Genomic DNA, 26025 nt, shown 5'->3' with positions numbered 1-26025 from the left:
AAACTACCAATTAACACAACGAGCGACAAGCTCGAATTGAATCTCGTTTGAACCCTTTAACCCCAAAGTCATTTATTAGTTTACTTAACAAGAAGTCCAACGTGATATTAAGTACAATTGTAGGACATATAACCTCCTATTCATATCCTAGTTCACCCCCAAACATCCCAACAATCCGGCACTAACAGCAAGTACAATCTTCCATTGTTATGTTGTCCTTTCTCTTCTTATTCATAGTACCAACAACAAGTTCGACATGTGCACAATATATTCATTGTCGCGCCCCCTTTTTCCTTGCGGAGTCTGGGTTTTGACATTCATGGGGGAACAACTCATTTCCTTTTGGGAATTGGGTATTTGAATTTGAAGAGTCGCCACCTAATGGATTTGAGGTGTGTTAGGGCACCTAGAGCAAATAACTAATGAAAATCAATTTGTATTACCAGAGACTTGGGTAAGGGCTCGAAATAACCTCGACGGGAAGGTGTTAAACACCCCTCACAATGGTAGGTCCCGACCAAACTTGATTTATGTGAATTAGTCATTTAACAATTAGATAGTCTAAGCACACATATAAGATAGAGAAAATTTGACAGATAAGCAGTCTAAACACATATGTACGATAAAGGAGTTTAAAAAATAAGCAGTCCAAGCACACATATATAAATAAGATGAGGGAAGTCCTAGGTTTGTTAGCCTATGGGATCATATCTGTAATACCCGGTAAGCCTTCCTCAATTAGAGGGGTTACACGTGGCATTAGTGCATGGGTCATCATATCCTTTACTACCCAATTACCCCCCTCCCTTGGTCATATCCTAAAGCGTTCTAGCAACCTTAAGATGTATCCTACGAGTGCACTACCTGTCCCTTTACCTATATAGTCCAGGAGGTATTTAAGACTTCTAGTTAAGGTGGATCTAGACCCTCCTACAGTAATTAAAAGGAGAAAACTCTTGGTGACAAACAAAACATGTAGGACTGGACCAAAGATATAACAATTAAAAGGCTCACGTTATTCCTCCACAAATAGAGCAAGTAAGTGCACGTCTCAAACAACAATTTTCAGATATTTAAGAAAGGCCCTAGAAAAGGATATCTAGGTGAACATGACAAGCAGAGAATATGCATTATTGAGTTAAAGACAAAGTGTTAAAGACCTAATCAGTTTGCCTACTGATTTTAAAACATGTTGAGTCTGGGCAGTCACAAGTAAGCAAAGCATAGTTTCACAGTTTATTAAACTTTGATTACCTATAGGCTTGCCTAGGTGTGGATTGGCAGTAACATGTCATCTAGACATTAATAATCACCATAATTCTGAATCAGTAATGGGCAGCTAGATTTTATTTTTATTGGACCTATATTTTGTCTAGGTGCTGAAGAATGATCACATGCGTTAAAGAACTGGTTTCACATTTTCATCTCTAAGAGTATGATGTCTAAGTGTTGAGATTGTTTTTTATGCTTATTCCTTATAGGCTAGGTGACAACTGATTTTTTAAGTGTTTAAACTATAGGTATGGTTTTAAGCAAATGCAGTAAAAATCCTAGAAACATGATCTCTAATGCACATAGGAAAGTTAGTGAAAGTGATTATTAAGGCATAATTGATAAATGACCTAAGAACCAGATTTTTTAATGCAAGTATGAGAATGCAGAATGGAAATTTAGAACAGATAGTGTAGTGATCCTATTAACATATTTTCTAATGCGCATAACAATCCTGTAAGCATGGGTTCTAACTCATACAAATAATCATAACAGTCCTATGAGCATGGTATCTAATACATGTAGGCAATCATAACAATCCTATGAGCATGGTTTCTACTCGATTCCCACAAAAGATATATAAGAGTCTCTCCCTTTTACTAATTTCTCCAATATCTGTTTACAAAAAATTATTATTACAAACCAACACTAATAATGAATTACTGAAGTGGAATTACTACAACTATAGGGATCCTGAATATAGGCCCAAAAGATACACCTGGCAGACCAGGTCTTCAACCAGTCTACAAATGCCATAATCTCATAGTGCACCCAACAGAATCCTGGTGTGTCAAAGTTCCCAAAGGGTCTCAGGGACCCCGGGCAATGCTCACACCAGGAAACTTTTAAATTAACCCTTTGTGAGCAAGTTTTGGAAAGCCAACTCCAGTGTGTCAAAGTTTAGAGGAGCCTCAGATACTCATAAGTAATGCTTACACTAGAGGGGTAAGACCCTAGGTATTCTAAGAGTAGAAGTTGAAAACAGGAGATAATTTTTAGAAAATAATTTTGGAATCTAGGATGTAAAGAGAAAATAAGGTCATTCAATCACTGCAACTCAAACAAAGGTCCCAGCAGTCGGATAAGAAATAGGGTAACTGAGAGTTTCAAATTAGCTTACTAGCTGTTACTAGGTGAGCATTCAATCACATACAGAGGGATTGTAGGGCTAGGGAGTCATATTGGTCATAGGAAATAAGCATGAGTCTAGTTCATATGGAAACACAGAAGTCTACCTAAAGCAAGAACAAACAGATTGAGAGCAGGACACACATAGATTCAATCAGACAGAGGTAGGCATGTTATTGCAGTCAACATAGAAGCAAACATGTGATTGCAGTAGACATATAGGTTCGATCAAGATAGAAGAAGGGCATGATAATTATAAGGAATCATGCAGTTTAAGTCGAAGAGCAGGAAGCATGCAACCTAATTGAATGGTAGTACATATGCTGACTAAGAACAAGAAGCATGAAGCACATCAGATTAGTTAAAGATAGACAAACGGATATAGAAGATCCTACTAGTTTAGTAACATCAAAGAGACATGCTGGGAATAGAAAGTAGATAAATTAAATTCATACAGAGTTTTGCATGATACTAAAGTGAGAGAATACTAGTTAGGGAAGCAGAAGAAGAAAGTAAATTAGCAGGATTCAACAGTCTAGTCCTGGCTTTCAGCCGACTAGACAAACGGATGAACACAATTAGCAGAGAGATGAGAGCAGAATTTGTGTATGAGTGTGCTTATGAATTGTTGTTCGTGTCTGAGAGGTAGAACAATAGTGCATTTATTAGAGTCTAATAGTGTAAGTAAATAAGGCAATGCATGTAAATATTGTAAAATAAGGTAAGGAAGTAATCAAGTAATCAATCAAGCTTGATAGGGGACAAAAAATTAGGAAGTTATACCCATAAATAACTCTGATTGAATTTTAAATAAGGCAAAAAATGGGTTTATAAGTCACTTTGGGTTAGAACCCTTAAATCAAGTAATCAATTTCACACATAAGGCAACACGGGTAATCAGAGACCAATCAAGGGTCAATTAACCCATAAATAGGCAAGAGGCACAAATTAAGAACTTCGACATTAAGGGAAACAAACAGAAATCAGTAAATTACTTCAATAAACAAATGAAACCCTAGATAATTTAGGCTAATCAGTCAATTATTCAAACAATAACGGACAAGAGTTTGAAATCAAATAATGCATAGTCAAATAATTGAACCAGAAACAAAATCATGCGAGAAAGATTAAATAATACATAAGGATCTCAGAAAACTTTTTGCAAAGCCAAAAACCCTAATTTAAAAATAATTGATGTTGATTAACAGTGGGAAAATCAGAGGACCCTTAAAGAAAACAACCATGGAAACTTGAAACACTTCAAATATGCAGAGATTCAGACAATAAATAACAAGGAAAAAAAAACCCTTCGTAACACATTGCTAAAAATCGGTTAATAGTATAGAAATAAGAGAATCTTAAAGGAAAAATCAGTGATGAACTTAGAATCATTCCGGATCTGCAAAGATCTGGACAAATTCAAGTCTAAACATTAGGGTTTTGAATAAAAAGGAAAGGGTAAAGAGAATCTGGCCCGGAACCAGAGATTTGCACCTTAAAACATCGATAGAAAAGCACCCACAGACCATAGGTGGACTCTTAGGAGTCTTGGACAAGATATAGACTAGATCTATTCGAGGTCTTTCCATGAGATTGCAAGAACGAGCAACCAGAAGACGTAGGAGACAAGTAGAAGTCTCAAACAACCATGGAAATCCATGAATCAAATAGGAATCAAAGGGCTTAGGGCTGCTTTTGGGTGGCAGAGGCTAGGGTTAGGATTAGGTCTCAGAGAGACGGAGAGGATTAGGATTCTAGGGCGGCTGTTTGGTAAGAATGAATTAGGTTAAGGGGTCATTCGAGTTAAAAATGGTAAGAGTGAACGATGGTCGTTGATCTCTGTGATCAACATCCAGGATTGAAAGATTTGGGTTCCAGGTTTTAATTCGATTTGGGCCTGGTCTTAGTGGGTTAGGGATTTGGTGTTGAAATTGGGCCATTTAATTAGGCTAGGTCTGAAATAAAAAGGGCCATTTGTTAAATACCTATTTAATTGATAAAAATACTTTATAAAATAATTCACAGCTTACAGAAAATAATTTTCATGCATAGAAATGCTTCAAAATAATTACTCAATATCTTAAAAATTCTAATACCCCTTATTAAAATAAGAGCATTTACCTAATTACTATAAAAGCAAATTTTAAAAAAAAAGTACAAGTGGGCCTTAGCCCATTAGAAACGTAAATAGCATTAGGGAAAGGGAAATAGGTTAAAGAGATTTGGGGAAAAAGTTTTAACTAGCCACTTTTGGAGACTAAAAAAATTAATGTGAGACTGGTGCCTCTCTTTCGAGTAAAGGAACACGGGGAGTACTCAACGCAGATTCATACAAAGGACGGAAAAAAAAATTATGAAGAAAGAAAAGAATAATAGGAAGAAATAAGGGAAGAACCAAAGATTTAAAAAGATATGAAGATCATCTTTTCAAGAATCTTTCACAAGCCTTCTTTGGCAATTCGAGGAGACGTGATTGAAGGGAGTTTGAAAAAGGAATTTTGGCAGCAAGATCGTAAGAATAAAGAAAAAAGAGAAATTCTTGTCTCTTCTTCAGTAACGCCTCATGCAAGGGAACAAATATATAGAGAACCAAGATTTGAAAGGTAGTTCTCTAACTCATGACCATGAATTTGACTTTTATATAATATGGGTAAGCTAAATTATGGATTAGTTTAATTTCTCATAGCACAGATAAATAAAATTTGACGAATTGATTTTCAAATATGAACCCTAGAGGGTTTAGTATTCTATTCTAGTTATGAATTACCATGCACAAGGAAATTAACACGAGGTCGATGTGATGTGATTATAGATTGATTGAAAGGAGTCTCATGGACTACTCGAGGTGGCAGGCATGGTATTTACACAGGAGTACTGTGAGTAGTAATCTTACCACAATTTGTGTTTTCATAACCTGCATGGTTTATACCTTATTTTGAAAATAAAATATGTTACCGAATATTTGAAAATTGCATGTGGGATAAGTCATTTACTTGATATGGTACCGAACAGTTTACTTGAGATGTTTACTAATTAATCTAAACGTTTTTACCGTTACTAGATATGTTTTACCATTACTTGAGATGTTACAGTTATTTGAATTATTCTCACTGTTACTAGACATATTTTACTATTACTTGAGACATGATTATCGTTACTGAAATAAAATTACAAGATTTGATAAGAAATGATATGCCCTTTATTATTTTCAAAATGCTTTTGTACGAGTATTTACTATTTACAAGAAAGAGTATAAATGGGGGGAGACTTTGAAGGATCCCGTAGCTAATGGCGGGTTTGTTAGACCTGGTGCACCTTGTATTTACCGATTACCGAGTATAGTTATAGCCCACGCTAGTGGGAAGGTAGAACTAGCATACAGTTACAGTTGATTCCTTTTACGAAGGGATCCACATATTGATGCAGATTACATGATCCTTTCTTGGAAACCTCCCAAACATAAAGAATTGATATGACACAGTGCTTACCGAGTTTATTATTGAATTGTTAAATTAATTTTTTTTGTTACATGAAACACATGGTGAGAGTGATTATTGTTTATTATCAATGAAAAAGGGCATCTATTCATGATATTTTTTTATTACTACACAAACATGTTTTCTGACTTGTCCCCTATTAAAAATGGTTGTGGTTAAATATTATTACTTACTGATCTAGCGACTCACTCCCTGCTATTATTTTTACAGAGACAGCAGTAGACGCAGGCGAGGTTTCCGTTAATTAGAGTACACGAGTTGACAGTTCCTGATGAGCCCCGTATTTACTCGCGTGGGCAAAGATTGTTATTTATTTGTTATAGTCTCTTTCTTGAAACTCTTAGAGTCGCTCCATAGTCATTTTCATAAGTGTCATATTCTTTTATTGATATAGACTTGTGACTCGTATTAGATTTTCCTATCATATACTTGGAGATGAAGTTATTATTATTGTGTTGGAAATACTTCGTGGATGAGGATTATAACTTATTTGGTCGATATAGGTTGGTTGTGTTGTTAATTTCTAAGACAGGTTTATTTTTGGATAGTCCTAAAATAGGGGAAACTCTGTCCAATTTTCTATAAATTACCGATGAGGTTTACTTGGGGGCACTTGCTCCTGAGCCGGGTCATGATCCTAAATTGGGTCATGACAAAGTTGTTATCAGAGCCCTAGGTTATTTATGTGACTAATGGAGCACACGTCGGTAGTAGAATCTCAATTATAGTTATGTAGTCGGCCATTCCCATAATCGTGATTCTGTGAGGGCGTGATAGGATATGTCTTGTCTTTCTTTCTTATTCCCATGTACTTGTGTAGCGATTAAGGTCAAATAACTGAATATGTAACCGTTTATCCTGTTCTTATATGTCTTGGACCATTCACCAAATAGAATTTGGCTATAGGTTTCAAGATATCAAATGTTGCCAATGGATAGGCAATCATCTCCCAGCAAATGAATGCGACAAAGGTAGTATACAATGCCAATAAAAGGTCCATTGTGTTACTAATGAGGAGCTTTCATACCGGTAAGATGTGTAATAGAGTTCATTCCGAAAAATTTGTACCGGTCAATTACTATAGCAATAGAAGATTACAAAGATACTTACCTCCATGAAAAAGGAAGATTGAGACCTTGATGTATATAATGTATAGACATTAGAATCATATGCAACAGAAAAGGGCTCCAAAATCCTCCTGCACCTAGAAGATGGTAGGAAACAGAGAAGTATTCTTAATAAAGTCCCCAAGGTTGAATTCAGAGGATCCTTAATTGTTTTTGGTAATATACTAACCACATTACGAGCTATAGGATATTTTATGGAGAGGTCTATGGAACAAGCAACTTACAGACTAGAGAACATGGTGAATACATGAAATGATACCGTATTATTTGGGATGCCAACAAGAGCGGCACATCTAATTTAGTGACGATTTCACTAAAGTATTTATGAATTAGTTCCTTCTTGGCAGTTTGTAATGTGAGCTTGCTTGTTAGATAGTTTAAGTAATTTATTTAGATGATGATGTACCAACATAAGTCATTCTTAGTTTGACATGCAACATCTCAAGTTTAGATGTTGGTGAAGAATGGCTAACCTTCTAAACGAGAAGTTAACCCCACACTTGATGAATCTAATATATTATGTGGCAGTTGAACTTGGCCAAAAAGAAATATTAAATATAGAAATTAAAATGTGGTCATGATAGGCATGCAAACAAGAATTTTATGAAAGAAAGGCATGACTTGAAACCTTTCAGTAGGGATTTGAATATAGGTCAAGGAGTTGGAAATTAAGAATAAATTGATATCTTAAGCATCCACGTTTGTGCACTAAATATGTGAGAGAACTGTATTGAACATGTGTATACAGCTTTTCAGATATGAGTTAGGAGTAGGAATACCCTAGTTTACCCGATTGTACTTGATGCGGTCTATTTGACATATTGATGGGTAGAAATATATTATTTTCCTACTGAACCCAGTCTTATCTTTAAAGAGAGGTCAAAGTTCTAGAGATTGATAAAGTTATCTCTTTTATGAAAGGTCAACGATTACGGAAGAAAAGTTGTTTCAGTCTCATAGCTATGTTAAGGGGCACCGGAGAAGAAATACTTAGTTTTGAAAAAAAAGTGTCCAATATTGAGGTAATTTTCTAATATATTCGTGAGCTAGGACTACCATCAGTACATGAAATAGACTTTGGTAATGATTTACAACCTAACACACAACTAATATTAATACCACCATATCGTATGACACCATCATAGCTAAAGCAACAATTACAAAACTTGCTAGATAAGGGTTTTGTCAGATGAATGTATCCCCTAGGGTGCACAAGTATTGTTCGTAAAGAAGAAAGATAGATCTTTAAGATGTACAACGACTAAAATCAGTTGGATAAGGAAATAGTAACCATAAGTACTCATCACCCCATATAGATGACTTGCTTAATCGATTTCTTATAATCAAATAGAAAGATATTCCTAAGACAATATTCCGAAATTAGTACGATTAGAATTTTCTTGTTACAATGCTCCAACTGCATTCTTAGACTTAATGATCGGGCATTCACCCATTTCTGCATAGATATGTTATACTATTTATCGATGATGATCTGGTATATTCTCGTAATCGTGAAGAACACGGTGATCACACCCAAAAATTGTGCTACAAGAAATTGAAGGATAATCAGCTTTATGTCAAGTTCTTAAGTGTGAGGTTTCGCTAGACTTAGTGGCATTCTTCGGGAATATTGTGTCTAAAAATGAGATTGTGGTGGATCCTAAAAAGATAGAAGCAGTTCAGAAATAGACAATACCCACTACTCCTACAAATATTCGAAGCTTCTTAGGCTTGTCAGACTATTACAGGTAGTTATGCAGGATTATTCCAAAATAATCGTGACACCACTAACCAAGTTAACGCAGGAAAATGCAAAGTACCAGTAAATAGAGTAATGTGACAAGAGCTTTCATAAACTCAAAACATGTTTGACAACCATATCAATATTAGACTTACCATCAAGTTCTGGAGGACGCACGACATCTTATGTTGCTTCAAGAGTGGGATTAGAATGTATTCTCATGAAAATGATCGTGTTATAGCTTATACTTTAAGATAATTGAAGAAGCACAGAAAAACTATCCTACTCATGATTTGGAGTTGGTTGCATTGATTTTGGCATTAAAGATGTTAGGCATTACTAATAATGGAAACATGTAATATTTATACTGACCACAAGAGCTTGAAGTATATTTTTCAGCAGATCTCAATTTTCGGTATCTCGGTGGATGGAATTGCTCAATGACTATGTTTTTTTCCCTTTTTCCATTTAGTATCATCATAGAAAGCCTAATGTTGTGGCTGATTCATTGAACCAAAAAAGAAAATATGGGTAGTTTGGCACATAAATTCTACTAGAAAGACCTTTGACTAAACATATATAGAGACTAAAGTGTACATGTATTAAATTTAGTAATAGAGAATTTAGAGACACTGTTGGCTTGTATTAAATCAAAGTCTTCGCTAGTATAGCATATTAAGTCCACTAAATATGAAGATGAGAGATTATGTAAATATCGAGATGGCGTCCTAGCTAGTTAAAAATAATAATAAGGATATGACTATTGATATTCAATGTATTCTTCGACTAGGTAACCGACTATGTGTACCAAAAATATAGATGGGTTAATAAGAGTTATTCTTGAGCAGCTCATAACTCTTGATACATTGTACATTCGGGGTCCAATAAGATGTACCATGACTAGAAGAAAATTATAATTCTGAGAAAAGAAAAAAAATCTTTAACTTGTTTTTGACTATTTGACTTCTTAGAATGTCAAGGCCAACATGTGCGACTTGGAGGGCCTCTATATCAACTCGACATCAAAAGTAGAAATGTAATAAAATTATAGTGAATTATATGACAGAACTACCTCAAACAATTAGAGGTTATAACTATACTTGGAAAAGTGTAAATTGGTTACATAGTAGGCACACTTCTTGCTAGTCAAACCTTTCTTACAATAAGATATACATCAATGAAAATTGTCCGACTCCATGGGGTTATATTGTCCACTATTTCTGATAGAAAATCGCAATGTACTTTATGCTTTTGAAAATCTTTCCAAGAAGCATCGGGTACACAAGGGGATCCTTATAATGCACTTTATCCGCTGGCGGATGGTAATTTGGGCGTACTATATAGATCTTGCGGCGGCAAGGTGGGTTGCTCTAATGGTAAGCACCCTCCACTTCCAACTAAGAGGTTGTGAGTTCGAGTCACCCCACGAGTAAGGTGGGAGTTCTTGGAGAGAAGGATTCTGAGGATCTATTGGAAACAACCTCTTTATCACAGGGTAGGGGTAAGGTCTGCGTACAGACTACCCTCCTCAGACCCCACTAGTGGGATTATAATTGGTTGTTGTTCTTGTTGTATACAGATCTTGGGGAATACTTTGAGAGCTTGCATTCTTCTTTTTTGGGATAGTTGCGATACTTATCTACCTTTTTACCTGAGTTTATTTATAACAAGACCTTGTAGTGAATCATGCAAAGGGATCCATATAAAACCTTGTACAAAAGGCGGTATTCTCTTATCAGATTATTTTATGCTGGTGACTCTAAGGTATACTTATAGAAAAAATGTATCAGGACTAGACTTGGTATAAGAAACGATTGATAAGTTCAATTGATTCACGCAAAGATTGCTCACATCACAAAGTAGACAAAACACTTGTGCAGATAAGAGAAAAATAAACTTAGAGTTTATATTTAGAGTCCCATTGATCCTACAAGTGTCACGACCCAAACCCAGACCCAATCGTGAGGGCGCCTCTCGTGAAGACAAGGTCAGCCGACACTTCCCATTTTTTTCCAATTATTATAAGTTGAGCATTTAAGAAACGGTCTAAAGATGATAAAATAAATCCAAAATGACAATGAGAACATAAATACGCAGAGGAACACCCATAGACAGCCGTAATCGGGATGTCACAAGTCACGAGCATCTATCAGTCATAATACAAATCCACTAAGTCAACAAACTAGTACAACTGTCTGAGAAGAGATAAAAGTGATAAAGGAGTAGAGACACGGTGTTGCGGACGCTAACAACTACCTCGTGAACTCCAAATGTCCGCCTAATGCTAGAGGGATCAGCACTCGGGAGCGGTACCAGCTACGCCTGAATCTGCACACAGGGTGAAGGGAGTAAAGTGAGTACTCCAACTCAGTGAGTAACAAATGTAAATAACGACTGAAAGTAAGAAAACACGTAAGGCACAAGGCATTTTATAATGAAGCAGTAAAACCATTTATAAGCAATAAACCAGTGAAAAAGTTAAGTAACAATCGTTTTTCAACAAGTGCACAAGTAATTGATAGGAATTTAAGGTAAAGTAAACAAATAGAAGTTCGCCCCTCGAGCACAATATCAACAAATCCGCCCCTTGGGCAACATCTAAGAACAATACCAGCCCCTCGGGCTCAATCTCACATCAGAATGGGTACCCGCGCTCACTGGGGGTATGCAGACTCCTAGAGGGGCACCTTACGGCCTAAGCGCAATAACAAGCCATCTTGTGGCATCAAACTAGGCCCTCGACCTCATATAAATCAATCCACCTCATAGCATACATATCTCAGGCCCTCGGCCTCAAATCAGTATCAGTATTTCCTCACAACATAGGCCCTCAGCCTTACTCAGTCAAAAATCCTCACAAGCCCCTCGGATGATAGTAAAACAGTGTTTCTCAGCCCAAACGTCATTTAAGTATTAAAACTGAGTAAACATGATCGAGTAGTAAAATAGTGGAAAATAACATGACTGAGTTCAAGTATAAAGTCAAAATAATGAGGAAATATCAATAAAAATCCCCGAAGGGTTCAGATAGTTGGCACTAGGCCCAAATATAGTATTCATCCCAAATAATGATGATAGCAAATAGTTTTCAATCAAATATGCGGCAAAATCATCAATCAGGACGGACCAAGTCACAATCGCCAATAGTGCATGACCACACGCTCGTCATCAAGCATGTGCCTCACCTAAATATAACACTACGATGTGCAATCCGGGGTTTCAAACCCTCAGAACATCATTTACAATCAGTAATCACGTCAAACCGATCAAATCTCTAATTCGCGACGCCCTTGCCCCTCGAATCGGCCTCCACGCGCGTCGAATCTATCCAAAATCAGAACGAGGACGTCAAAATATGCTAAGGGAACGAATCCCAAGTGAAAATAATCATTAAAGGACAAAAATCCCAAAATTGCCGAAACCCGACCCTCGGGCCCACATCTCGAAATTCAGAAATTTTTACACCAACAGATTCCTTATCTTCCCACGAGTTCATACATATCAAAAGTTCTCAAATACAACCCCAAATGGTCCTTCAAATCCCCAATCAAAAGTCCAATTTTCCAAGACCTAGTTTTCCCCAATTTCAACCTTTGATTCCCATAATTTCTAGCTCTAATTCATGAAATAATAGCATAGGAATGGGTTTTAGGTCCAAATTCCTTACCTCAACAAAGTTCTCTTAAAATGCCTCTCTCAAATCGCCTAAAAAGCTGCAAGGCCGAAGTCAAAAATGGTGAAATAGCTCAATTTTGCTAAATGAAATAACTTATATGTTCTGCTCAGGCCTTTCCGCATCTGCGGTACCGCATTTGCGGTCATTATTCCGCTTCTACGGAAATCACTTAACCAGCCACATCCGCATCTGCGATCATCCTTCCGCATCTGCGACTCCGCAGATGCGGTCCTCTTAGCCGCTTCTGCGGTCCCTGACAAATTCCTATAATCCGCTTCTGCGGGCACTCTTTCTCACATGGGCGCCGCACCTACGGTCCCCAAACCGCAGGTGCGAAAACACTAGAAACAGCAATTTCAGCAGCTGCAATAACATCTCAACTTCTCCGTTAACCACCCGAAATTACTCCGAGGCTCCCGGGACCTCAACCAAAAGCACAAACATATTCCAATACCTTATTCAAACTTGCTCCAATCACCAAAACACCTCAAACAATATTAAATCACCCAAAACACATCAGATTCAAGCCAAACTTTCTAAAATCTTCCAAATTACACTTTCGATCAAAAATCCAACCAAACCACGTCCGAATGACCTGAAATTTTGCACACACATCCCAAATGACACAATGGAACTACTACAACTCTTGGAATTCCATTCCGACTCCTATATCAAAATCTCTCCTATCAACCGGAAATCGCCAAAATATCAACTTCGCCAATTCAAGCCTAATCTACTACGAACCTCCAAAATTCATTCTGATCATGCTCCTAAGCCACAAATCACCTCCCAAAGCTAGCCAAACCATCGGAACTCACATCTGAGCCCTCTAACACATAAATCAACATCCGGTCGACTTTTCCAACTTAAACTCACTCTAAAGAGACTAAGTATTTCAATCCTTGCCAAATCCTTTCCAGATTCGATCCGACCAACCCGATACCACAAAACACAGATAACGAAGCATAAAGAAGCAGAAATGGGGGAAACAGAGCGGTAACTCATGAGACGACTGGTCGGGTCGTCACATCTTCCCCAACTTAAACAAACGTTCATCCTCGAACGAGTCAAGAAACGTACCTGAAGCCTCAAACATGTGAAGATATCTGCTATACATCTCCCGTTCGGTCTCCCAGGTAGCCTCCTCCATGGGCCGACCTCTCAACTGCACTTTCACTGAAGCTATATCCTTTAATCTCAACTTTCGAACCTGACAATCCAAAATAGCTACTAGCTCCACATCATACGTCAAATCATCATCCAACTGAACCGTGTTGAATCCAGAACATGAGACGGATCCCCAATATACGTTCGAAGCATAGAAACATGAGATACCGGATGCACACTCGACATGCTGGGTGGCAAATCAAGCTCATAAGCCATCTCCCCAATCCTCCGAAGCACCTCAAAAGGCCCAATGAACCGAGGACTCAACTTCCTTTTCTTCCCAAATCTCATAACACCCTTCATAGGTGAAACCTTCAAAAGAACCTCTCGCCAACCATGTAGGACACATCTCGAACCTTCCGGTGTGCATAACTTTTTTGTCTCGACTGCGCTGTACGAAGCCTCTCCTGAATCATCTTCACTTTCTCCAAAGCATCGTCCACCAAATCAGTCCCTAATAGCCTAGCCTTACCGGGCTCGAACCAACCAAATGGAGATCTACACCGCCTCCCATAAAAAGCCTCATATGGCACCATCTGAATACTCGACTAGTAGATGTTGTTATAAGCAAACTCTGCAAGTGGTAGAAACTGATCCCATGACCCTCCGAAATCAATGACACAAGCACGCAACATGTCCTGCAATATTGAATAGTGCACTCAGACTGCCCGTCTGTCTGAGGGTAAAAAGTTGTGCTCAACTCAACCTGAGTACCCAACTCTCACTGCACAGACCTCAAAAACTGTGATGTAAACTGAGTGCCCCTTTCCAAAATGATCTAAACTGCGACAGCATGCAACCGAACAATCTCCCGAATATAGATCTCTGCCAACCACTCTGAAGAATAGGTACTACACACAGGAATGAAGTGCACAGACTTGGTCAGCCGATCCACAATCACCCAAATAGCATCGAACTTCTTCAAAGTCCGTGGAAGTCCAACTACAAATTCCATAGTGATCCTCTCCCACTTCCACTTGGGAATATCTATCCGCTGAAGCAACCTACCCGGTCTCTGATGCTCATATTTCACCTGCTGACAATTGAGACACCGAGCTACAAATCTCACAATATCTTTCTTCATTCTTCTCCACCAATAGAGCTGCCTCAAATCCTGATACATATTCGCGGTACCTGGATGAATAGAATACCATGAGCTCTGGGCCTCCTCTAGAATCAACTCCCAAAGCCCATCCACATTGGGCACACAAATCCGGCCTTGCATCCTCAACATTCCATCATCACCAATGGTCACATCTCTGGCATCATCATGCTGTACTCTGTCCTTCAGGACAAGCAAATGCGGATCATCATACTGGCGCTCTCTAATACGATCATATAAAGAATACTGAGAAACCACACAAGCCAATACCCGACTAGGCTCCGAAATATCTAGCATCACAAATGGATTGGCCAAGGCCTGAACATTAACTGCAAGAGGTCTCTCCCCAACTAGAATATATGCCAAACTCCCCATGCTCACTGCCTTTCGGCTCAAAGCATCGGCCACCACATTGGCCTTTCTCGGATGGTACAGTATAGTGATATCATAATCTTTAAACAACTCCAACCATCTCCGCTGCCTCAAATTAAGATCTTTTTGATTGAACAAATGTTGAAGACTGTGATGATCAGTGAACACCTCACAAGATATGACATACAAGTAATGCCTCCAAATCTTCAATGCGTGAACTATGGCAGCCAACTCCAAATTATGAATGTGGTAGTTCTTCTCATGGAGCTTCAACTGACGAGAAGCATAAGCAATAACTCTACCCTCCTGCATCAACACACAACCAATCCCAACTCTCGAAGCATCACAATACACAGTATATGAACCTAAAGATGATGGCAAAACCAACACTGGAGCTCTGTTCAAGGTTGTCTTAAACGTCTAAAAGCTCTTCTTACACTCGTATAACCATACAAATGGAGCATTATTCTGATTTAACTTGGTTAAGGGCGATGCGATAGATGAGAATCCTTGAAAAAACCGGCGATAATAGCCAGCCAAACCAAGAAAGCTGTGAATCTCTGTGGTTGAGGACAGTCTGGGCCAACTCTGAACCGCCTCTATCTTCTTCGGGTCAACCTGAATACCCTCGCTGAACACCATGTGCCCCAAGATAGCCACTAAACGTAACCAAAATTCACACTTGGAGAATTTTGCATAAAGCTTCTCCTCCCTCAATCTCTACAACACAATTCTCAAATGCTCTGTGTGCTCTTCCTGACTATGTGAATACACCAGAATATCATCAATGAAGACAATCACAAACGAATCAAGATAAGGCCGGAACACGTTGTTCATCAAATGCATGAACGCTGTTGGGGCATTGGTCAGCCCAAAATACATCACCAAGAACTCATAATGACCATATCGGGTCCTGAAAGTTGTCTTGAGAATATCTTAATCTCTGATCTTCAACTGTTGATAACCTGAACGGAGATCAATCTTGGAGAACATCCTCGCTCCCTGGAGCTGGTCGAATAAATCATCAATGCAAGGTAAAGGATACTTGTTATTAATTTTTACTTTGTTCAATTGCCTATAATCAATGCACATTCTCATAGTGCCATCCTTCTTCTCCACAAATAGAACTGGAGCACCCCAAGGTAACACACTAGGCCGAATAAACCCCTTATCAAGGAGTTCCTAAAGTTGCTCCTTTAACTCCTTCAACTCCGTTGGTGTCATACGATATGTCAGAATAGAAATGGGCTAAGTGTCCGGCACCAGGTCAATACCAAAATCAATATCCCTGTCTGGTGGCATGCTCGGCAGGTTTGCAAGAAACACATCGGGAAAATCCCTCATAACTGGAACAGATCAATACTGGGAGTCTCAATACCGACATCCCTCACGAAGGCTAGATACGAAAGACAACCCTTCCCAACCATACGCTGGGCTTTCAAGAATGAGACCACTCTATTGGGAATATAATCAGTCACACCTCGCCACTCGATTCATGGCACACCCGGTATAGCCAATGTAACTGTCTTAGCATGACAATCCAGAATAGCACGACACGGAGATAGCCAATCCATGTTCAAGATGACATCGAAATCCACCATACACAATAATAAAAGATCCACACGGGTCTCCAGATCCCCAATAGTCACCACACACAACCAGTACATACAGTTTATAACAACAGTATCGCCCACCGGGTTAGATACATGAACAGGTGAAGCAAGAAAATCATGGGGCGTACCCAAGTAACGAGAAAAGTATGATGACACATAAGAAAAGATGGAACCGAGATCAAATAATATAGAGGCATCTTTGTAGTAGGCTAAAACATTACCTGTAATGACAGCATCTGAAGAAATAGCATCGGGTCTGCTTGGAAGTGTATAGAAACGGGCCTGACCACCCCTTGATCGACCTCCCCCTCTAGGGCAACCCCTAATTGACTGACCTCCTCCCCTAGCTGGCGGGGTGGGTGGGGGGAAGAAACTAGCGTTGAAGCCGATAACTAACCTCTCTGCTGAGATGAACAAGTAAAATGACGAGGACACTGCCTCCACATATGACCCATCTCGCCACACTTATAACAACTCCCAGGTGCTAGAGAAGGGGACTGAAGGGAACCCCTCTCACCGGAGTGACTAGCAGATGCCCTCGGCATAGAAGAGCCCTGAACTGATGGAGCACGGGTCGAACTCTGAGCTGGAAGGGCACTAAGTGATGACTGGACCTGCTGGTAAATATGATAACCATGACCCGATGATGCCCCATGATAACCTGGGTGAGTAGGCTGAGCATGCTTGAATGGACAGCCTCGGCCGTGCTGAAACTGACCTCTCGAAAGAGTACCACTATAACTGCGAGATCCTCGAGGCCTCTTGGCTTCCCTCTCCTCTCGCTCCTAGTGACGAACAGTCTGAATCTCATGGGCAATATCCACAACCTCCTTAAAAGTAGCACCAGTCATCCTCTCTCTGGTCATGAGAATACGGAGCTGATAGGTAAGACCATCAACAAACCTCCTAATCCTCGCTCTATCTATAGGAACCAACCAAATGGCATGACGAGCTAACTCGGAGAACCTCAACTCATACTACAACACGGTCATCTCCCCCTGACGTAACCACTCAAATTGTCTACGCAGCTCCTCTCTGCGAGAATGTGGCACATACTTCTCCAGAAAGAGAATAGAGAACTGCTGACAGGTAAGGGGTACTGCACCAACATGCCTATGCCTCTCAAAATCCTCCCACCAAGTGAAAGCAGCTCCTGAAAAATGATAAGTAGTGAAAGCGACCCGTTGGTCTCCGGAATACCCATTGTACGAAGTATCCTCTAACACTTGTCCAAAAATCCCTAGGCATCCTTGCCCTCTGCACCGCTGAAGGTCGGAGGTTGAGGCCTACCAAATCTCTCTAACCTACATTGCTCATCTTCTGGAATGATAGGAAGTACATAGTCCTGAGCAGCTGCAATCGGCTGAGATGGATGCTCCCTTAGTGTTTGAAGTCCCTGCATGACCTGCTCAGGTGTGCAACCGGTGGGAGTCTGATTACCTCTCTCGGCTTAAGAAGAAGTTGTGACTGTAGTGGCTGAAACTGCCTAAGCTAGGCCAGTGCAAACTGATAAGATCTGAGCCAAGGCCTCCTGAAGACCCGGAATCACAATGGGCACAACTGGTGCCTGAGCTGGTGCTGCAGGAGCGTCCATAACTGGGACTTGATCCTGAACTGGGGTAGCTGGTGGATCTGTAGGTGCTGCTTTAGCTGCTCTACCCCTACCACGGCCACGTCCTCGGCCTCTGGTGGCCATAGCTGGTGGTACTGGGGGTCGTCCATCCTGTCCGGTAGCGTGTGTCCAAACCATCTGTTAGAGAATAGAATAATAGAAGTTTAGCACTCGGATTAACAAGCTCGCACGATAAGAATTTCAAGAATGTGAAATCTTTCCTAAAGGTTCTGCAGCTTCTCGAGGATAAATACAGTTGTCTCCATACTGATCCGCGAGACTCTACTAAACCTGCTCATGACTCGTCAGACCGACCCAAATCCGGACCCAGTCGTGGTGGTGCCTCTCGTGAAGACAAGGCCAACCGACACTTCCCATTTTTTTGCAATTATTAATAGTTAAACATATAAGAAACGGTCTAAACATGATAAAATAAATCTTAAATGACAATGATAACATAAATACGTGGAAGAACACCCATACACAGCCCTAACCTGGGTGTCACTAGTCATGAGCATCTATAAGTCATAATACAAATCCATTAAGTCAACAAACTAGTGCAACTGTTTCGGAAGGGATAGAAGTGATAAAGGAGTAGAGACACGGGGCTGCGGATGCAAACAGCTACCTCTTGAACTCCGAATGTCCACCTGAAGCTAGAGGTATTAGCACTCGGGAGTGGTACCAGCTACGCATGAATCTGCACACAGGGTGCAGGGAGTAAAGTGAGTACTCCAACTCAGTGAGTAATAAATGTAAATAACGACTGAAAGTAATAAAACACGTAAGGCACAAAGCATTTTATAATGAAGCAGTAAAACCATTTTTAAGCAGTAAACTAGTGAAAAGTTTAAGTAACAATCCTTTTTCAACAAGTAAACAGGTAATTGACAGGCAGTTAAGGTAAAGTAAACAAATAGAAGTTTGCCCCTCGGGCACAGTATCAATAAATCCACCCCTCGAGCAACATCTCAGAACAATACCAGCCCCTCAGGCTCAATCTCACATCACAATGGGTACTCGCGCTCATTGGGGGTGTGCGGACTCCTAGAAGGGCCCCTTACGGCCCAAGCACAATAACAAGCCATCTCGTGGCATCAAACTAGGCCCGTGGCCTCATATCAATCAAGCCACCTCATGGCATACATATCTCAGGCCCTCGGCCTCAAATCAGTATCAGTGGTTCCTCACAACATAGGCCCTCGGCCTTACTCAGTCAAAAATCCTCACAAGCCCTCGGGCAATAGTAAAATAGTGTTTCTCAGCCCAAACATCATTTAAAATGTTATTTAAGTATTAAAACTGAGTAAACATGGTTGAGTAGTAAAACAGTGGAAAATAACATGACTGAGTTCAAGTATAAAGTCAAAACAGTGAGGAAATATCAATAAAAATCCCCAAAGGGTTCAAATAGTCGGCACTAGGCCCAAATATGGCATTCAGCCCAAATAATGATGATAGCAAATAGTTTTCAATCAAATACGCGGTAAAATCATCAATCGGGATGGACCAAGTCACAATCCCCAATAGTGCACGAACCCACGCTCATCATCAAGTGTGTGCCTCACCTCAATATAGCACTACGATGTGCAATCCAGGGATTCAAATCCTCTGAACATCATTTACAATCATTACTCACCTCGAACCGGTCAAATCTCTAACGCGCAACGCCTTTGCCCCTCGAATCATCCTCCACGCGCGTCGAATATATCCAAAATCAGAATGAGGATGTCAAAATATGCTAAGGGAACAAAGCTCAAGCAAAAATAATCAATAAAGGACACAAATCCCGAAATTAGCAAAACCCGACCCCCCAGGCCCACATCTCAAAATTCAGAATTTTTTACATTAATAGATTCCTTATCTTCCCACGAGTTCATACATATCGAAAGTTTCTCAAATCCGACCCCAAATGGCCCTTCCAATCCCCAATCAAAAGTCCAATTTTCCAAGCCATAGTTTTCCCCAATTTCTATCTTTGATTCCCATAATTTCTAGCTATAATTCATGAAATAATAGTATAGGAACGGGTTTTATCCGAATTGCTAACCTCAACGAAGATCTCTTGAAATCCTTCTCTCAAATCGCCCAAAAAGCTCCAAGGGCAAATTCAAAAATGGTGAAATAGCTCAATTTCGCGAAATGAAATAACTTATATGTTCTGCCCAGGCCTTTCCGCATCTGCGGTCCTTCAACCACATCTGTGGTACCGCATTTGCGGTCATTATTCCGTTCTACGGAAATCACTTAACCGGCCACATCCGCATATATGACTCTGCAGATGCGGTCCTCTTAGCCGCTTCTGCGGTCCCTGACAAATCCCCATAATCCGCTTTTGCGGCCACTCTCTCGCACATACAACGCCGCACCTGTAGTCCCCAAACCGTAGGTGCAAAAACACCAGAAGTAGCAATTTCAACAGCTGCAATAACATCTCAACTTCTACGTTAACCACCCGAAATCACCCCAAGGCCCTGGGACCTCAACCAAAAGCACAAATATATTCCAATACCTTATTCAAACTTGCTCCAATCACCAAAACACCTCGAACAACATTAAATCACCCAAAATACATCGGATTCAAGCCAAACTTTCTAAAATCTTCCAAATTACACTTTCAATCAATAACCCAACCAAATCACATCCGAATAACCTGAAATTTTGCACACACATCCCAAATAGCACAGCAGAACTATTGTAACTCTCGAAATTCCATTCTGAACTCTACATCAAAATCTCGCCTATCAACCGGAAATAGCCAAAATATCAACTTCGCCAATTCAAGCCTAATTCTACTACGAATCTCAACAATTCATTCTGATCACGCTCATAGGACACAAATCACTTCTTGAAGCTAGCCGAACCATCGGAACTCACATCCGATCCCTCTAACACATAAGTCAACATCCGGTCGACTTTTCCAACTTAAACTCACTCTAAAGAGACTAAGTGTCTCAATCCTTGACAAATCCTTTCCGGAATTGATCCAACCAACCCGATACCACAAAACACAGATAACGAAGCATAAAGAAGCAGAAATGGGGGAAACAGAGTGGTAACTCATGAGACAATTGGCTGGGTCGTCACAACGAGTCTCCCCTATGAAAGGGGTGGTGCAAATCGAAAAAAGAAGGTAGAAGAATCTAGTATTTATAAGATTATATGAGATACTTGACCAAGTGGGAGCTATGGAGTATCGTTTGGCGCTTCTTCCTTAATTGTCTTTTATTCGTCCAACATTTCATGTCTCTATGTTAAGAAATATATATCAGATTCCTCTTAAGCACATGATACACCGACTATATTGCTTGATCAAAAGTTATAATATGAGAAGGAGCCAGTGACTTTAATCTATAAGCATGTAAGAAAGTTATGGTAAAAAGAAATTTTATTTGTGAAAGTCTTGAAGAGATTCCCTAGGAACTCGAAAAAAGCTATGCCATGTATGCACTTGTTTTAAATTCGGGGACCGAATTTCATAAGGAGGGGAGATGTAATACCCCTTATTAAAATAAGAGCATTTACCTAATTACTATAAAAGAAAATTAAAAAAAAAAGTACAAGTGGGCCTTAGACCATCAGAAACGTATATAGAATCAGGGGAAGGGAAATAGGTTAAAGAGATTTAGGGAAAAAGTTTTAACCAGCCACTTTTGGAGACCAAAAAAAATTAATGTGAGAGTGGTGCCTCTCTTTCGAGTAAAGGAACACGGGGAGTACTCAACGCAGATTCATACAAAGGACGGAAAAAAAATTATGAAGAAAGAAAAGAACAATAGGAAGAAAGAAGGGAAGAACCAAAGATTTAAAAAGCTATGAAGATCATCTTTTCAAGAAGCTTTCACAAGCCTTCTTTGGCAATTAGAGGAGACGTGATTGAAGGGAGTTTGAAAAAGGAATTTTGGCAGCACGATCGTAAGAATAAAGAAACAAGGGAAATTCTTGGCTCTTCTTCAGTAACGCCTCACGCAGGGTAACGAATATATAGAGAACTAAGATTTGAAAGGTAGTTCTCTAACTCATGACCATGAATTTGACTTTTATATAATATGGGTTAGCTAAATTATGGATTAGTTGAATTTCTCATAGAACAGATAAATAAAATTTGACGAATTGATTTTCAAATATTAACCCTAGAGGGTTTAGTATTCTAATCTAGTTATGAATTAGCATGCACAAGGAAATTAACACGAGATCGATATGATGTGATTATAGATTGATTGAAAGGAGTCTTATGGACTACTCGAGGTGGCATGCATCGTATTTAGACAGTAGTACTGTGAGTAGTAATCTTACCGCAATTTGTGTTTTCATAACCTGCATGGTTTATACCTTATTTTGAAAGTAAAATGTGTTACTGAATATTTTAAAATTGCATGTGCGATAAGTCCTTTACTTGATATGGTACCGAACAGTTTACTTGAGATGTTTACCAATTAAGCTAAACGTTTTTACCGTTACTAGATATGTTTTACCGTTACTTGAGATGTTACAGTTATTTGAATTATTTTCACTGTTACTAGACATATTTTACTGTTACTTGAGACATGATTATCGTTACTGAAATAAAATTACAAGATTTGGTAAGAAATGATATGCCCTTTATTATTTTAAAAATGCTTTTGTACGAGTATTTACTGTTTACAAGAAAGAGTATAAATGGGAGGAGACTTTGAAGGATCTCGTAGCTAACGGCGGGTTTGTTAGACCTGGTGCACCTTGTATTTATCGGTTACCGAGTACAGTTATAGCTCTCGTTAGTGGGAAGGTAGAACTAGCATACAGTTACAGTTTTCCCTCGAGTAGGGACCTACCGTTAAAGTTGACTCCGTTTACGAAGGGGTCCATATAGTGATACAGATTACATGATCCTTTCTTGAAAACTTCCCAAACATAAAGAATTGATATGACACAGTGCTTACCGAGTTTATTACCGAATTGTTAAATTAAGTTTTTTTGTTACATGAAACACATGGTGAGAGTGATTATTGTTTATTATCTATGAAAAAGGGCGTTTATTCATGATATTTTCTGATTACTACACAAACATATTTTCTGACTTGTCCCCTATTAAAAATGGTTGTGGTTAAATATTATTACTCACTGAGCTAGCGACTCACTCCCCGCTATTATTTTTACAGAGACAGCAGTAGACGCAGGCGAGGATTCCGTTAATTAGAGTACACGAGTTCACAGTTCCTGGTGAGCCCCGCATTTACTTGCGTGGGCAAAGATTGTTATTTATTTGTTATAGCCTATTTCTTAAAACTCTTAGAGTCTCTCCATAGTCATTTTCATGAGTGTCATAAGTATTCTTTTATTGATATAGACTTGTGACTCGTATTAGACTTTCCTATCGTATACTTGGAGATGAAGTTAGTATTATTGTGTTGGAAATACTTCATGGATGAGGATTATAACTTGTTTGGTCGATAAAGGTTGGTTGTGTTGTTGATTCTAAGACAGATTTATTTTTGGATAGTCCTAAAACAGGGAAAACTCTGTCCAATTTTCTATAAATTACCGATGAGGTTTACTCGGGGGCACTTGCTCCGCCTGGTCATGATCCTAAATTGGGTCGTGACAAAAATACAGTGAGCTATTTTTCTGTAAAACAATATAATAATGCATGCATGGGCTATAATTGCAAAGTTATTGCAATTTTAACCCAAAATGTAAAATGTGACTACTTGTGCAATAATTTGAGCCTAATATAAATATAAATAGAAATATTAAGCTGTGAAATTGTTATAAAGTCCATTTTGATGCAATTTATACTTATTTATATAAATAAAATACAGGGATAAAATAATAAAAAATCCCTAAAAAATGTAGAAATTATTAAAAAATGTCAATTGATGCTAATGTATAGTTTTGAAGGCATACATGCATTTGAAAGAATATTATAGGGAAAAATTGGATATCAACATTCATAATAACAAAATCATAAACAATTTATTTTCCAAGGTTCAACAATTTAAATTTCGTGGGAACAACCCTTCCAAAACAATCCATTAAGAACAATAACATCTCAAACTATATCAAGTATCCTCCTATAGTATCTTGCTTAAATAATGCAACCAACATAAAAAAAACTTCAATCACAGGTAGTAGAGTATTACACATACCTAACCAGTATAATACACTTGAAATTTCAGCCAAACGCAACTCACAACAATCCTCAATGAGGTGTTGTTCTTCACTAGAACTATTTTTTGATGGCCAAAATTTGATATAATCACTTGGATTCGAGTGTGGGGGTAAAGTATGGTCGGAAAAAATGACCAAAGATCATCCCTATAAAAGAACCTTAATGCGACAACAACACGATAGAAGCACTTTCCGCTATTTTTACAGGGTTCTTGATGTTAGACGTAGGTGGTTTACCTTAGAAATCACCCTTAAACCTTTGAGAGGTCTTAGAGAGCCTTTTGGGAGATATGAGTGTGCTCTAGCTGAAAAGTGAGAGAGATAAGGGTGTCCCCCGTTTTTATAACAAAAGGATAAGCTTGCACCGCATAGGTGGGTCGCGTAATGGCTACCTATGCAGTCTCATGAAAATACGCATATCTCTCTACTCTGATGTCGTATCCACGAATGATTTAATGTGTTGGAAATAAGACTCATATATATTCAATTTGGCGAGTTATCACCCTTTAACTCAGAGTAATTGAATGAAAAGCTCAGTGACATTAGACCCAATTTTCAGAAAGATTATGAACGTATCTTACGATAACGTTTTCGACTTTTGTTTTACAATTTATTTGACTTCAAAAAATAACATACGAATTTTATATGATTCGAGTACCTTTAAACATGACTTCCTTAGCATATTATAAACTCCTAGTTTTACCCCTTTAAACATGACTTCCTTTAAACACGTTCTGCACTGCCAGCAGCCTCAACTCAAAGGCACAGGTTGATATCTTCGGTTGAGGCTGCATTCATATGTTCACACTCAACTTATTTGGGTATGATGGGCTAGTATGGAGATGTTAGTACAATTATTTTAACTGTAGTAATACTTTATGTCATGAACACATGCATGTTATTTATTATCTCCTAAGCATATTTATATATTACTAGTTTCTTGACACGTGCGTTTGCACATATATCTCGAGTCATGCAATACCCGTGTGATTCTGTAAATATAATATTATCAAAATAAAATTCTGACGTCTTTCTTGACTGAATATTTGTCTTTATATATAAATATAGATAGATAATATATGAAAATCAATAAGAATAAAAGTACTAAAAGAATTATGGATCAAAATATTAAAGGCAAGAATATAAAACAAAATTTGGATGTAGTTATGGTAGAACAAGTTACTTTTATATAAGAAAAATACTACAAGTTACTTTAATATAAGAACTATACTAAAATTGATACATGTATTGGCATCCAACAATAGTACTTTTTTTTTGACAAACCACATTCAAAAATCTATTAGTTCATAGTATATATCACTGTAAAAACACTACTAATGACAAATACCACTTCCAAAAATCTAAAAACACTACTAATGACAAATACCACTTTCAAAAATCTAATTAGTTCATAGTATATTTCAATGTAAGAAATACTACTATAGAAAGAAAGTGTATAGATATTTTTGTAAAAAGTTATCTATGCATATGAATAGTCCATTGCATTTGACTATTTTCTCACTTTTTTGTTCTTTTTACTACATGTGATGACCCGACCGGTCGTTTTA

The sequence above is a fragment of the Nicotiana sylvestris genome, chromosome 7 (assembly GCF_000393655.2).
Source record: "Nicotiana sylvestris chromosome 7, ASM39365v2, whole genome shotgun sequence".
In the NCBI taxonomy this organism is placed as follows: Eukaryota; Viridiplantae; Streptophyta; class Magnoliopsida; order Solanales; family Solanaceae; genus Nicotiana; species Nicotiana sylvestris.
Note: the sequence above shows the minus strand (reverse complement) of the source record.